The sequence below is a fragment of the Marmota marmota genome, unplaced genomic scaffold (assembly GCF_001458135.2).
Source record: "Marmota marmota marmota unplaced genomic scaffold, marMar, whole genome shotgun sequence".
Classification (NCBI taxonomy): Eukaryota; Metazoa; Chordata; class Mammalia; order Rodentia; family Sciuridae; genus Marmota; species Marmota marmota.
The window spans coordinates 4,559,215-4,575,972 of NW_026000153.1; the positions used below are offsets into that span (position 1 = coordinate 4,559,215).

Sequence of the window (16,758 nt, forward strand, 5' to 3'; positions counted from 1 at the left end):
GTCAGTCTCTGTAATTGCTTGAGCCAATTATTTAAAATAACTATCTAGGGCTGGGGTTGTAGCTCAATGGTAGAATGCTTGCTTGGCATGTGTGGAGTACTGGGTTTGATTTTCAGCACTGCATATAATTAAAAAAAATCCACTAAAAGACTAAAAGAAATATTAGAAAAATAAAATAACTCCCTTTCTCTCCCCCATGTATGTGTATACACACACACACACACACACACACACACACAGACACCCTATTGGCTTTGGGTTTTTTTTGAAGAATCCTGACTAAAACATTCAGACAGAAAACTTAATTTCACTAGCCTCCTCTAGCCCTATTTCCCCCATGATAAAAATGACCATCTTTAAGGTATGTCACCAATGCATCACTGCATTTAAAAAGATCACAGGATGATGACCACAAAGAAGGGTTACAATGAGCCTTTGTTAGGATGGTTAAGTGGGCAAGTCATTAACTGTTACTGGGTATACAAGTGCATTGCCTATACCAGTCACGTCTATGACAGAGGGTGCCTTCATACATAAGGTGGGAACTATATAAATAAAGTGTTATGTTGACTATATGTTTTATTTCTATTACTTTTCTATATTGAGCTACTGATTTCCTGGAATGCTTATTAATGTGCATATTAGTTACATTTCTAAAAAGCCTATTGTAGCTTTTAAAACACAATTTATTAGCAAATACAGTCTGCAACCACAAAAACTTACTATTTTCGAACTGTGAATGAATCAGTTCATCATTCCTTGATATTTTTCATCATATATTTTAATAGTGCATTCTAGGTGTTTGGTTGGAAAAACTTCAGCTTGGCACTAAGAGCAAATTATTGCACATGAATGTGATTTTCCTCTTATAAAAATAAAAAAAAAATTCTATAAAAGATGATGACCCATTTACATGGGCTAACTAGAATTTTATGTAGGTAATTGAGAAATAAGTGATATCCATATTTATGATTTCTCTGGTGTTGAATTAGAACTTTTACTATACGGTAGCTTCCCTTTATCTAAGATGCCCCGTGGATAACTGAAATCATGTAAGGTATCAAACCATATGTATACTATACTGTGGATGTGGTCTCTTTGTCAAAAGACTTTCAGTTACTTTCACATGTTCACGTAAATGAGATACTTTATGGTTTCTCTTTGGCTGATATTGCCAGCATCACTTCCCTTTGCTCTGGAACTATTATTAAGTAAAATAACTGCTATTTGAGCACCGGCACCACAATGCCCATGACAGTTGACCAATAACAATAATGGCTACTGAGTGACTAATGGGTAGGTAGCGTGAAGAGTGTAGATATGATAGACAAAAAGACTGTTCACACTCCAGGACAGCAGGAGATTTCACCACACTACCTAGAATTATGAGCAATTCAAAAGAGATGAATTATTTACTTTCTATAATTTTCTATTTAATAATTTCAGACCATGTAACTGAAACAGAAACTGAAACATGAAGCAGAATTACAAATAAAGGGGGACTACTGCATATAGGCCTTTTGAATATAAGGTGACAATATTTTGGCTTTTGTAAATTGATGTGGTTTTGACCACTTAAAGCTTACTGCTTTATTTTTAGCTTTTGCTTTCTAAAGAAAATAGTTTTGTAAATTATCTATTTAATCTTTCAACACTCCTCTGAGATATATTAAGAATCATTCATAATCTTTGAAGAGATTGGGTTAACATAATATATATTTATAATAAGTATTTAAATACTACATGTAAAATATACACATGTTCAGGTTAAGTGACAGAGCAAAGTTAACTAACATCTTTGATACAACCTTTGTTATTGGTCTCTCAAATGCAAAACTTCATAATGATGAAGGTCTAAGGATACTTACTGATAACTAAATTTACATTCAGTGTATATATACAAAATAGCATATATTTTTCCTACATATGTAAATGTTTAGAAATCATTTTGAATGTTGCACAGTAAAGTGAAAACAATGTAGACCTTTGGAAAAGTAGTGATGGAATCTGGATGGAGTCAGTATGCCAAAAGGACTTTATTTGCAAGAAGCTAAATTCATGTATTATTTTAATAACTAAAATATTTCTTTAAAAATGAAAATGCTTAATGGGATTGATTTTCCTCTTTGCAAGTTAGAATTGCCAGCAGTATTCGCCATGCCCCTCACGTAGGTCCCTATAATCCTATTACCACTTGTGACCTTGGCCACCCAGTACTTAGTCACATAGACTCCTCTCACAACATAGGAATAGCCATCATGGATATTGGTTCTACATGAGGTTCCTACATACATATGATGGCTGAGAAAGAATAATTAATCACATGCATCCCTTAAGGCTCTACTTGCTATTTTGTTAATGAATAATAACCTGAGCTCAAGTAACACATATATAGTGCCACATATATAGTGCCTACTCTGTGCCCAGGACCAACGTGAACACTGGACATATAAAAATCCTTAAGAGTGAGTGATTATGTTTTTAAGGAAATATGAAGGGAGTGAGCAGACGTAAATAAAAGAATGAAACAATAATAAGAGGAGAGTTAAAGGGAGCCTGGCTCAAGTGTTCCAGGAGAAGAGGATGGGGTACTAACATGTTGAGGATGGAGGTGAGGAAGGAATAAGGGAAGATTCGTGATATTTAAATGGATTCTTAAAGCAAGAGGCAGGGAATGGTGAGAAAGCAAGAAGAAAATGGGCATAAAGGGAAAAGAATTATTAAACTCCCCAATGAAAGCTCACCAGAAGAATCTATTGATTACCCAAAGCTGGGTTTTAATTTATTTTTATTTTTATACATGATACAAATGCAGGTCATTTAATAGTCACAGGTCATTCATACTGGTCAAATTGTCCACCCTGACATCCAGGACTCAGCAAATTCAACACAGCCTCGAATCTCTTATTCTGACTCCAGTAAGGTGAGCACATCTCCCTTCAGCACAGGGCCTTTCTTGTTTCAGACGAGGAGCAGCTTGTGTTGTTCAGAAATTCCACACACACCTACATACATTGTCTTTGTATCCTCCCCAGAACCATGGTGACCCTGGCCAGCTTGATGGGCTGCACCTGGTTCTGTCCATGATGGCCATGCAGCAAGGGTGGGGCAATTCCAAATCTGGGTTTATAATACATATTGAGCAGGGCAGAGCACAACCATGATGACATCTCACAAGGGAGGAGTTAGAGAAGATTATTTAGTATTATTTGGGAGTAGGATTAAGTCAATTTGATCATAGTGTATGTGACACATTATGGTTTAGGGCAGTTTATTTTGTGAGTCAAGATGCATTCTTCAAGTTGTATTCTGTTTCATTTCTACCATCTATTTGTGCGAATGTAGAAGGACATGAAAGGCCATGGCCCTAGTTATAAGTATATTATGAAAACGATTACTGAAATTGGATGTCAGCCCCAGGGCCAGGGCAGAGATCCATCACAAAGGCTTTTCTGTTTCTGGTTGCCTAGCAGGTGTGTGGGATCATGTGGGCAGTGGGTCCAGCCATAGCTTTTGTTGCCTTCTTGCTGGAAAGCAAGAACACATCTGTGGGCTGTTGCCGCAGCCCGGCTGGCTGGGCAAAATAACCGGGGGGTGACGAATAACTTGTGTACTTGATACAGCAGGAGTGGAAGCCGTTTATTGCAGGACAGGAGCAGTATTTATACATTCCACACAGCTTATCTAATTAGCATAAACTAGATACATCAGTCAACCAATAAGGAATCTCTACACTTAATGGCTCTCTTTTGTTACTTCTCAAACCACTCCCTCTGGCATTTTGCCAGGCACCATCCAGACTTGTTTACGAACTCTAACATTCCCCTGGCAAAATGCCAGGTGTTATTTTGACTTGTTTACAGACTCTAACATTTCCCCCTTTTGTTTAATTTAAATAACGACCATAGTGGTTTTTACAGAAACACCATAAATAACCTGCTACAAACAGAAAGGGAGGATACAAAATGCCACAATACCAAGCCAATTGATGGCTCCATGCAAGAAGCCCTTGGAAAAATTATACCAGCAATGACACTGTTAGCAAAGATACCGAGTTACAATTTGTTGTAGATTACAGTTTGTTGTCTCAGTCCAGGTAAAGCAGTGTCTCAATAGATTAACTCACAGTCCAGGTAAATCACAGTCCAGGTAAGTTCTGCAGGCAGCTAGCTTAAATCACAGTCCAGGTAAGTTCTGCAGGCAGCTAGCTTGATCCGAAGTCTCGTCTGTTTCTCAGCCGAAGTCTCGTCCGGTTTTCAGCAACACTGGAAATTCTTCCACCTTGGTCTTTACCGGCACTGGGACGAAGGCAGGAACTCCGGATGGCTAAAGAAAATCCTGTAGCATTCTACTAAGAAAACAACCTTCTGAACAATTTAGTACATTATCTCAAGGTTTTTTTGCATTTGAAATAGCATTAATAGTGCTCATTACTCATCAGCTTCCAGGTGTGGGAGAACCATTGTAGCTTAGTTATTGGCATTGAAAATGACCAAACATCAGGGACACCAGTAGCGTCTTCTGCTGGCTGTAGTGCCTGGGCAGCCCCAGATGGCCCTGGGGAGTGTCCCGGACTCAAACTGCTACTGGGCACAGGGAGCAAGAGCCTGCGAGACTGTGCCTCCAGGTCAGGTCTAGATTTGGGCTCGCGGCAGTGGAAGAGCCAGCTCTCCGGCCAGGAGGCGGGGAAGGGCCAGTCGCCGCCGCCTCTTGGAAAATCCTTGCTGCGCTGTGACCGGCTTGCACACTCGGCAGCCGCCTCTCCGCTTCACGCACCCTCCGGTAACGAAAAGTATTTAGTAATAGCCTTTTGCTGCAACTTTTTTCCTGATAATCCTTCTTCTTCTGAACTTTCTTTTTCTTTCTGACTAGAGTTCCTGGGCTCTTATCAACACATGCCCTAACTATTCTTGGTTCCACTGGGGTGCCTTCTTCCCTTAGTAATTTACTTCTCACCCCTTCCATATTTTCATCACAAAGACAATACAATACACTGAGACAAAACAAGACACAAACATACTGTATCAATCTTCTCCATTTTCTTGAAATGGCCATTTTTCCTCTCGCCCTATCTGCCTAGGGACGAGCAGATTGCCCCCGTCCTATCTATGGACGGGCAGCTTTTTTTCGTCACTTACCCCCGAGTGTCCCGGGGCTCCCCGTAACAGGCCACCATCTGCCGCAGCCCGGCTGGCTGGGCAAAATAACCGGGGGGTGACGAATAACTTGTGTACTTGATACAGCAGGAGTGGAAGCCGTTTATTGCAGGACAGGAGCAGTATTTATACATTCCACACAGCTTATCTAATTAGCATAAACTAGATACATCAGTCAACCAATAAGGAATCTCTACACTTAATGGCTCTCTTTTGTTACTTCTCAAACCACTCCCTCTGGCATTTTGCCAGGCACCATCCAGACTTGTTTACGAACTCTAACATTCCCCTGGCAAAATGCCAGGTGTTATTTTGACTTGTTTACAGACTCTAACAGGCTGTGATGTCAGAGATGGAGAAACATGTCTGAACAGATTATCAACACAGGGAAAGAGATGAGGACCCAAGATGAGGATCTAGAATTAGTGTCAAAAAGAACAATAAAAAAAATCATTTATTATGCTGAATAAGCAGGGTTCTTAGAGACAAATGTGCATGTAAAAGCAGAGGCCTGGTAGATTGGCACCAGAAAAGACCTCAATGGTTTCTGAAATCCTTTCCAAATGCAAAAGGAAAAAGGTAGAAAAGGACAAGGAAGGGCAGATGGACAAGGATAAGAATATGGTCATAAAATACATAAAATGTTTATCAAGTACAACTTCCCATCCATTCACTGCAACACCCCCCAATGGATAGTCACTTGCCTTCCCTACAGACAGCTTTGAAAGATGTGTATAAAAACAGCTTTTATAATGTATCCTTTCTCTGTGCACTGTTTTAAGCACTACCTGAGGTGAAACAGGATCTTCAGAGTTTTGATATTGATATTTTTATCTGTTAACTATTTTTAACTATTATAGTTTGGAAGTGTTTCCCGAAGGCCCATGTGTTAAAGGCTTGGTCCTTAGCCCATGATGCCATTGGAAGGGAGACCTAGTGGAAGAAAGTTAGGTCACTGGGGGTGTGTCCTTAAAGAGGATATTGAGCCCTAGACCATTCCCCTCTCTTTCACTTCCTGGCCTCCAGGAGATGATCCACCTCCTCCACCATGTACTCCTACCATGATGTACTAGGCAGCTACAGGCCCAAAGAAACAATCATGGACTGAAACCAAAATAAACCCTTTCTTCTCTTTGAAGTTGATCTTCTCAGATATTTGTCACAGTGATGAAAAGCTGACCAACACATAACATTCTGATTTTAAAGTAGTATTAGATTGATAGAAAAGGTGCAGTAATTTTACAAGGAGTTCCCACATATCCCACATCTAGTTTCACCTCTTAGTTATATTATTATGGTCCATTTTTCATAGCTTCTGAATCAATACTGTTAATTAAACCCATACTTTTTTCAGATTTCTTTATTTCGAATGTAATATCTAAATACCTACTTTTTCACATGACCTTTTTCTGATACCTATGATCCTGGTTAAGCCAGGGTGGTAGCTATAATCCCAGCAATATAGGAGGCTGAATCAGGAGGATTGCAAGTTTGAGACCAACTTCAGCAACTTAGCAAGACCTTGTCTCAAAATAAAATAAATAAATAAATAAATAAACAGACCTGGGGCCATGATTCATTGGTTAAGGGCTGCTGGGTTCAATTCCCAGTACTCCTTCTCGCCCAAAGAAGGGACAGCCCTGAGAAAAGGTGTGAGATGAGCACCAAGGACATGGTCTCTTAAAAGCTGTGCCCCTCTCATTGATGACTGTGACTTCTCAGGAGGTAGATAGTGCAGTTGCCTTCCCCTTTACAGAGACTCAAAGAGGTTAATTGTTGTCCCAGCATCACAGAGCCAAACCTTCAACCCTGGTGTGTCTGACTCAGAAACTCATTGTGCTGGCTTCCACTGGTCTATTTCAAAGAAAATATGTCATATCTTCATGAATCACCCATTGTTCACCCAAGATTGTAGCACATGAGGCATTTAGCCACTCTCTGCCTAAATCTCTGCATAAAATGAATCCATCCTCTGGGTTCATTCATTTAACAAACATATTAGCTTGTACTATACATAAATGACTGCATTTTATAGGAAAGACTTTGGACAGAAGCAGGGCAGACTGGGGCATACCATCCCAGTTAGTAAATATAAGTGTGAAAAACAAGCACAGAGTTAGTTGAAACCTTTTCATTTAATTAAAAGATTTCCAGGAACAATAAATACAGAAGAACATTGTACAATTATGATTGAAATTGTCAATAAATGTGGACCATAGTTAGGAAATTAACAGGTCCATAAATGTGCAATTTGTTCTTCTATTTTAGGTGAGAAGAACATTTATCAAGATTCAGAGGTAAATGGATAACTTGTAGGTTTGTCAAACCAACATTGAGAAATGCTGGTTTATTGAGTAGGTTCATTGCAGATGAGAGACTATGTTAGAAAAAAATAGTCATTTTTTGACATAAATTTTCCATTCAATTGTTCATGTAAAGTAGTTGTGATATTTTAAATATGTAGAAATGATGTTGGGAACCACTTGTTGTGTCTGTGGTACTCTGAGCCAGCTCTGTATTAAGCATTTGATGTTTATTTTCCCAGTTAACCTTCATAAAGACTCCAGGTGAGAGATACCCTAATTGCCATTCCACCAGGAGTGAACTGAATCTTGGAAAGATTAAGCATTATGGTTATCAATACAGTGTTGAATCAAGGCTTGACTCTGGATTTGCCTGATTCCTGGATGGGGGCAGAAAGGGTGTGGTTTGCCTGGCTCAAACATGAGCCATATGAGTTGGGGAAGGTGTGGTGAGTGGCTGCCCTTGACCAGGTCCATAATCCAAGCTTTAGAAATAAAGATGTCCTTCAGAGCTGAAACATACAGAAATGTTCAGCTATTCCTCGGATATAATAGTGTTCAAGGCACCAAGATCCCATGGTCCAGATGCCAGGTAAGTTAGAGAAGCCAAACTTTGCCTACAAATGGATTGATGAATTTAATGTGCTTATGTCAATAAACCTAAGATGTGGCTTATTTAAATCAATAAGTCAACCTGTTAAATAGTTTAGGCATGAATTACCTAACCATTGACCTACCCATAGGGATAGAAAAGAATGTAATAAAGAATAGGAATATGGATACATAAATACAGGGAGAAGATGGAAGAAAATGCTAGGTGGCTTCTTCCTATGTGAATGTTAATAACAATGTAGTTATCTCAGTCAGACTGCTATAACAAAGTGTAGTAGACTAGGTGGCTGATAAATAATAGAAGTTTACTTTTTAAAGTTCTGGAGGCTGATCTGACACTTGACAAAAGTGCCACAATATATTTTGAAGAAAAGATAGATTTCTTAACAAATGGTGGAAAAATGGATAGCTACATGTAGAAAAATGAAACTAGATTCTTATCTCTCATCCTGAACAAAGCTCAAATCAAAATGGATCAAAGACCTAAGAATTAGACCAGAAACCTTGCAAAAACATAAGGACAAAACTCCATCACATAAGTGCTGGTATTGACTTTCTTAACAGGACCCCTAAAGCTCAAGAATAAACCAAAGAATCAAAACTTGGGATGCCATCAAATTAAAAAGCTCTGCACAGCAAAGGAAATGTTTCGGGGGAGGGAGGTGGGTAGGGGAGGATGACGGACAGCATTTCAATAAGAGGTCCTTCTTTCTACCCAGGAATCCAAGCCACCCTAAAACTTACAATCTTAGATAATTAGAAAGTAATAAAATACAAATACTCAGAAATATATTTACAGAATGCGAAGCCCCTGATAGACCTAGTCCACATGAGTTCTAGAACTAGACGAAGGGAAAATGGCCCAGGTACTTTATTTAAGGGGGTGCATCAAAGGCAGGGATAAAGTTTCAAGGGCGGAGTCTTGCTTTCTGATTTCTTGCAGTCAGCAGGTTGATTGACATCTTGCTAGGTCAAACCCATCTCAGGTGCTGTCTGGGCCAGGCAGATCGGAAAAGAGATTCACATTGTCCCTGGGCAATTGATGCGAGCGAACGTCCACTGGCCATTCCCAGACACCAGATGTCTCTATCCACAATGTTTCCATGCATAGTGACCCATAAGCAATCCACGAGAGGCTGACAGAATGGATTAAGAGCATGAAGAGAGAGCTTACAAAATGGGAGAAAATCTTTACCAGTTACTCCTTTAATAGGGGATTGATATCCAGAAGATATAAAGAACTCAAAAAACTTAACACCAAAAATAATTAAATAAATAAATAGCCCAATTAATAAATGGGCAAAAGAACTAAACAAAAACTTCTCAAAAGAAGAAACATAAATGGCCAACAAATCTATGAAAAAATGTTTAACATATCTAGCAATCAGGGAAATGCAAATCAAAATTACACTAAGATTTCATCTCACTCCACTAAGAATGGCAATGATCAAGAATACAAACAATAATAAATGCTGGCGAGGTTGTGGGGGGAAAGGAATATTTATACCTTTTATACACTTATACACTGTGGTGAGACTGCAGACTAGTATAACCACTCAGGAAAGCAGCATGGAAATTCATCAAAAAACCAAGGATGGAACCACCATATGATCCAGCTATCCCACTCCTTGGTTATTTTCCCAAAAGACCTCAAATCAGCAATGCTACAGTGATACAGCCACCTCAACATTTATTGCAGCACAATCCACAATAGCTAAATTGTGGAATCAATTCCAATGCCCATCAATAGATGAATAGATCAAGAAATTGTAATATATATATGAGTTCTACTGAGGCATAAAATAAAATTATGAAATGAAATTATGGCATTAGTGAGTAAATGGATGGAAATGGACAATATCATGCTAAGTGAGATAAGTCAAACTCAGAAACTCAAAGGTTGAATGTTTTCTCTCATATGTAGAAGTCCAAGTAAAATAAAAGAAAGGGAGAGGGAAGGATAGGATAAGGTAAAGACAAACAGAAGATCAGTAATGTTGAAGGAGATCAAGAGGCAGAGTGGAGGGATGGGAAAGGGTAGACAATGCAGAATGAATTCTTTAAAAAAATCAAATTTATGTGCATATATACATATGCCACAGAGAATTTCACCTTTATGCATAAGTTTAAAAAACTATCAAACATAAATAAATATACAAGCTAAAGAAAGTCTAATCGAGTAAAGGAAGGAGAACGGGGGAGGGGAAGGAGGCTGGGAAAGAAGAGGGGAGTATCATGAACTGGAAATCAAATTCCATGCATGTATGAGTTTGTTAGAATGAACCCACTGCTATGTTTAATTATAAAGCTCTAATTTAAAAATAAAATAAAGTTCTGAAGGCTGAAAGTGCCAGCAAGATCAGGTTATAACCTCTTCCAGGTTATAGACTGCTAAATGTACTCTCATGTGGCAGAAAGAGGACAAAGAGAATTCTCTTGGGTCTCTTTTATAAGGGCACTACTCCCATTCATGAGGGCTCAACCCTCATGTCTTATTACCTCCAAATCCTACAGCTCCTAATATCATAACCTTGATGTTAGGATCTCAACATATGAACTTTCAGGGGATACAAACATTCAGTCCATTTCAGATAGCAAACAGTTTTTGAATACTCACCATATGCAGGCACATATGTGAACACATCATGGTTCTATGAAACAGGTGCTTCATGCATGAGCAAAATTAAGGTTTATAGAAGTTAAATAACTTTCATAGATAGAATCACTCAGGTGTGCCAGAATCCAAAGCTAAGAAAGTGTACTATCTTCTGTATCACCTATTGTCCTTTGAACCCTTCTCTAAGAAGGCATGAAGATGCAGAGGGGTATGGAAAAAGAGTTTGTGGATGATCTGAAATAGTTTCCCTGGATAGAATCCTCAGAGAGCCTGGTGCTGTTTAGCTATTGTAGGGTTGGAAACCTGTACTCTTTCAGGTTTCATTGTACTTTTGAACTTGGTGTTTGCTTTATACATGTCCCTTTGCCTTTAATCAAGTTCTTATGGAAAATTCCAGCTTGCTTTGCTGTGCAAAGGGAAACAATGTTCTTTTGTTCATGGTTGAGCCAGAGAGAACAATATTTTTTTCTGACAAAAGTGGAAGAAAGGATGCTGTGGGATGGGATGGGATGAGATGGGATGGGATGGACGCTGAGCATAGGGGTAGGTCAAAGTGAGAGAAGCCTAAAAGGGTGACCCATATGCACATGTCCACTCCTGGGTTCTTTACTTCTGAAGGGAAGGGCAATAAAAAGGGACAAATGTACCTTATGTCCTCTCCTGGTTATAGATGCTTTCTGTGAAACCGGCAACTGGTGAAGCATAGGTGAGTCATTTGGGGGTCCCTAGTGGCGACCTCCATGTTTAGTTCTGTAAGTAAAGAGAAACTAGTCTGACATCTTTTCAAACCCACCAACTTCCTCTCCTTTCACTCATGTAGCCCTGCTGCCTCTCAATTTGGTTCTCTTGCCCTCCAGGAAACCCTCTTGTGAGAGGTACCAACAAGATGGTTCAAGCCTATCTATCTTCTTCAGAGTCCACTTGACCAAAAAGAGACACTAGCCTAGCTTTGCCATACCCAACAGTCACCTGACCAATGACACAGAAAACATACAACAGATTTCAAAGGATGAGGTTGTGTTTTACCAGCTAAGCCTCAACTGTTCTACTAGGGTCAGATTAGGGTCTGACAAAGAGCAGATTTTTGGTACTCAACTTCCTGCTCTTTGGAGCCTTGCCGTCCTTCCCTAAGTCCTTTTCCCTCTGCCCAAATAGACACACAGAGGATGAATCAGCAATGTCAAGGCATAATTATAACTTCAACCAGGGAATAACTCACTTCTTCTTGCAGACTTTCCAACTGAACAATTTACCAGCAGTTCTCTTAGTGTTCCCCTCACTTGACTTGGGTTGAGGAGTTTGTGTAAGAACTTGATGGAAGACAAAGGGACAAGCACAAAGCAAACACCAAGTTCAAAAGTACAGTGAAACCTGAAAGAGCGCAGAAGGAAGAAGTGGAAAGAAAGGATGGTGAAGGGAGAGAACTCACAACTCGGATATTTCTTTTAGAAAATATGCTTTTTGTATATACTTTGCTACTAAGAATGATGGTTGATCTAGCTTTGCTTTTAGCAAGTCCAGGGGAACTTACCTTAAGGATTTCTAGAAAATTGACCATCGGAAATACAAGTACCTATTTTTTTCATTTTTAGCACCAATGTTCTCAGCTTTGGAGTTTTCCCAGCAATCCAGAGGCAACAGGATAAATCTTACTCGATTTTCAAGTATATATGTTTGTTTATATTTACATATATATATGCAATAGCAAAGGTATAGAAATGTCTCAATCATAGGGGTCACATGAGATTGGAATAAAATAATAAAAAGCTAGCAGCCTCAGCCCCCAGTATGCATTAAATCAGTAGTAGCCATTATTGCTCCACAATCTCTGATTTGAACCTTAAGGTCAATCATTTTCTAGAATTCAGAAGACTTTTTGATTTTAAAGTGGTAATTATCAAATTATATTGTGCCCCTCAGGGAATATGGAGCAAAAATCTCTAATTAAATACACTAATATTTCTGCAGTGAAACATAGTCAAAAAAGTAGTCTAAGTAGATTTTAAAAAATAGTCTAAGGTTAGTTAAGGTGATGATTTACCACCAAATGAGTTCAGATCGTATAAGGTTTTGGTATCAAATGAATTGTGAACAAATTGTCAGTTCTCAGAGTTCTTTAGATTTCTGAATTTCAGATAAAACTGTGGACTTGTACTAAGAATACAGTCATTGTCCTAGGTACAAACCAGCAACCTAAGTCATTAAACTATAGCTATCCTCAGTGCCAGTTTCTATCAATGCATCATTGATCTGGCCCTTCAGAAAATAAACTGTGTTTCATTCTATCCATTCATGTTTTCCCTAGGCCAGCCTAAAACAATGCTCTTTCTAAGTGCCTGTTTTAATTCAATTCAATTGTTCCACCACTGTGGCAAAGAGTTGGTCTCTAGTAGACCAGCTCTTGGATGACTGCAACAGTAGAGAGATTTATTAAATGGTGCTCTGCTGGTTAATAAGCTTTGCACACAATTCTGAAACATGTCTAAATTATAACCAGGGAAGGTCAGGCACAAGGCTGAGTTCACTGGGAATGTTGCCCACCTCGAAGAGTATAGAGTACACTCCTTAGTCATTAGCTCCTTAAAAGTGTTTCATTCTGGCTACTGTCAGGTGATTATTATATGCCATGAGCATTGGCCAAGCTCCAGGTAATCAACGGTTCCTTCTACTTTTGAATGGCTGCATTTTTTCTTTTTAGTTTGAAAAACAGTAGAATAAAAACCATAAATTTAATCCATAGAGTTCCCAGATTACTTGCAATTATTATTTAACTTGGGATATTTATTACCAATTAGTTGACTCGTTTAAAATAATGTACTGTAGAAAGCTTCATGTTATGGTAAAAATATTTTAATATTAACTTATTAGAGCAATAAGAGAGATATTTTTAGCACATTTAAAGAGTGCCCTAGAGCTTTAGAATTGAAAGAGTATGTTCATAACTCCTACAGGGTTGGCATGAAGTATAATTCTTAAGAAACTCATGGGAAGATGAACATTCAATTCAGAATAGTAAGTACCCTTGTGCAGAGGGATATGCAACATCTGGGAGGTGCACAGGGGTCTCCAACTGTATCAATAATGTTTTACTCTTTATGTTAGATTAAAGACACATGGGTATTTATGATCCCTTATATATCTTCAAGTGTCTGAAATATTTATTAATAAGTTAAATATATACATATAATTTCCATGAATTCATCAAGGCTTGGGCAAGTGAACCTCAAAATACACTTTTATAGGGCTGGTGTTGTAGTTCAGTGGTAGGGTGCTTGCCTGACATGTTTGAGGCATGGGTTCAATTCTCAGCACTGCATATAAATAAATAAAATAAAGGTCCATCAACAACTTAAAAAATACACTTCTGTATCATTTATCTTGATAATGATGAACTATTTCTAATCAGCCATCTTTCCATGTATTTGCTTCTTATACCTTCCAATGTTTTTTAAAAAATTTTTTAGATGTTAATGGGCCTTTATTTTATTCATTTATTTTTAATGTGCTTAAAATCAAACCCAGTGCCTCATGCCTCATACATGCTAGGCAGGCACTCCACCACTAAGCCACAATCCCAGCCCCCAATAATTTTTTGATCACTGCACCCCTACACTTAAAATGCATTTCCTTCTCTCTCTCTTTCTCTCTCTCTCTCTCTCTCTCTCTCTCTCTCTCTCTCTCTCTCTCGTTCTTTGCAGTGCCAGGGATGGAACCCAGGGCCTTGCACATGCTATGCAAGCACTCTGCCACTGAGCCACATCCTAAGCTTAGAATTCTTTGGAATTATAAACAAAGGGAAAGGCTTTTCCACACAAAATCTGTGAAAAATGATTTCATTTGAACAGGAAGTGCAATATTTTATTCTTAGAAGAAACTGAAAAGCACTGTAGGAGATCCTGGCCTACTCCCTCAGTGCCCACTGTGGTCAATATTTCTGCCCCCTTTCTTCAGCATTTGTGTGTCTTCTAGTCTTCCTTCACATGAAGCAGAAAGCAGGCACACTATCTGCATCTTTTGTTGTTTCATTTTCTCCTTGTCCTCCTTTTTCACAGACATTATTGAAAATAAGGCATCATTATTACATGGAGTGGCCCTTCTCAGGATCCCAGGCTCTTTTCCATAAAAAAAAAAAAAAAATTATATACGAGGAGAGCCAGAGTCCATATTGGTAAGCCTTTACAAGATGTGGGAACCAAATCACAGGTCTATTTGGTATCTTCTCGAAGCAAATCAGAAAATCTCCTTGAAGGCAAATGTTAAAGCAAACACTATGAAAATGCTTACTTAGCACTGTTTACACAAACTTTAGTACATTGAACTTTCTCGTATTAAAATTTTGTGCTTTTATATATCATTACAACAGTTACTTGACAATCCATTATGAGTGCAGTTCAGATAAGAAATTTCACATACAAATGCTACATATGTGTTGTGGAAATGCTTCCAATGTGACTATTCATATAGAATCTTGGAGAAGTATGCTTATTTCTCTGAAGTAAAATGTGTCAAATCTGAAATCCTCAAATAGATCAATGATTTTCAAAATCTGTTGCTTCATCAAAAACACACCAAGATTTGGCTTGCATTGTTTACTCTCTGTCCATAGGACATTCTTGTGAAATGGCAGCTCTAATCCTTGCTAGCTCAGTAGCTATTTCTACCATTCACACCCAAAAGAGTTGTGGGAAACACCAGAAGCAGAACCAAGGTACAGGGAGTCAAGGTCTTCCAAGAGTGCTACACACTCTACAAGTCATTGTTGCCACATTAAACAGAGTGGGCATTTGACCTTCGAGGCTCTGTGGTTTGATGAATGAAGTCATGATCCTGGTTTCCTTGATGCCCTGGGCAGAGGCCTGCCTATTTTCATGAGAATGTGCATGACTGGTTTCAAAAAAGATCTGTCTGCCATTTGTAAGGAGCTCAGAGTAAATTCACTACTGTCAGAAAAATTATCCAAAATTATGTTCCTGAAAGGATGGGGCAGTTACATTATTTCTAGGGAAAAGAGATGCCAATGCTCATTCTCATGTTGAATATCACGATGACTTGTTTCTAAAGGATACATTAGCTAAGTATACTCGTTTCTAACTGTGGCCTTGCAAATAGCTGATTCTAAAATGGACATTTTTCTCAGATATGGCATTCATGGCAATCTCAGTGTGGAAATCTGACAATTCTTATTTAGTCTTTCCAAACCGGATCAGGAATGAAGATAGCTCACTTACATAGGGCCTTGGTGTTTGCAAAGTTCTTTCTCTCATCCTTAAATGCTCGAGTAGAACTCAGGACAGAGATTTGGTTGGCAGTCCTTACTGGAGTTCAGTATAGTAGAAGGGTCACTGATCAGGTTTTGACAAGGACTCTAAGCCAAATAATATTTACATTCACTCATTTAATTACAGTTTGTTTAGTTTCTTTCATGAAGCAGGCATTGTTCAAGGTATGCACACATTGCAGTACACGACAAAGTCCCTGTCTAAGGGAGTCTATAGTTTTACAAATGAAAATATGACAAATATCAGACAGTGACAGGTCCTATGAAGAAAAATAAAGCAGGATAAAGGGGTAGAAAATCATTGTAGAGTATGAGGGACACTATTTGACACAAGTTAGTCAGAGAAGGCCTCTTAGGAGGTATCTTTCCAGCAGAGACCAGGATAAATCAAAAAAAGTAGACTAACTAAGTGGCTATTTGGGAAAACATTCTAGGCAGAGGTAACAGCATGTGCAAGGGATGAGGCAACATATTTGCATTGTTTTTTTCTAATTTTAAACATATATAAAAGTAGAGATAATTGTATCAGGAACCCTATATAAGGCTGGGGATATAGCTCAGTTGGTAGAGTGCTTGCCACCCACACACAAGACCCTGGGTTCAATCCCCAGCACCACAAAAAAAAAAAGAAAGAAAGAAAGAAAAAAAGAAACCCTGTGTATTCATTGTTCTGCTGTTCTATTTCCAATCTATTCACCAGCTGAATTATTTTCAAGCATATCAAGACATCATATAATTTCACACCAAGATTGTTTTTCTTCTTTCTTTCTCCTTCTTTCTCTCCTTCCCTCC

The 16,758-nt window shown here is 38.6% G+C and overlaps 1 long non-coding RNA gene across 1 annotated transcript in view; it reads left to right on the plus strand.

Moving 5' to 3' along the window:
• Nucleotides 1–16,000: 16,000 nt before the first annotated feature.
• LOC125611512 overlaps nucleotides 16,001–16,758 on the plus strand; it is a 26,289-nt gene continuing 25,531 nt past the window's right edge. Inside the window, exon 1 of the long non-coding RNA XR_007341681.1 lies at nucleotides 16,001–16,013. This is a non-coding gene — a long non-coding RNA (uncharacterized LOC125611512). The remainder of the gene's footprint in view (nucleotides 16,014–16,758) is intronic.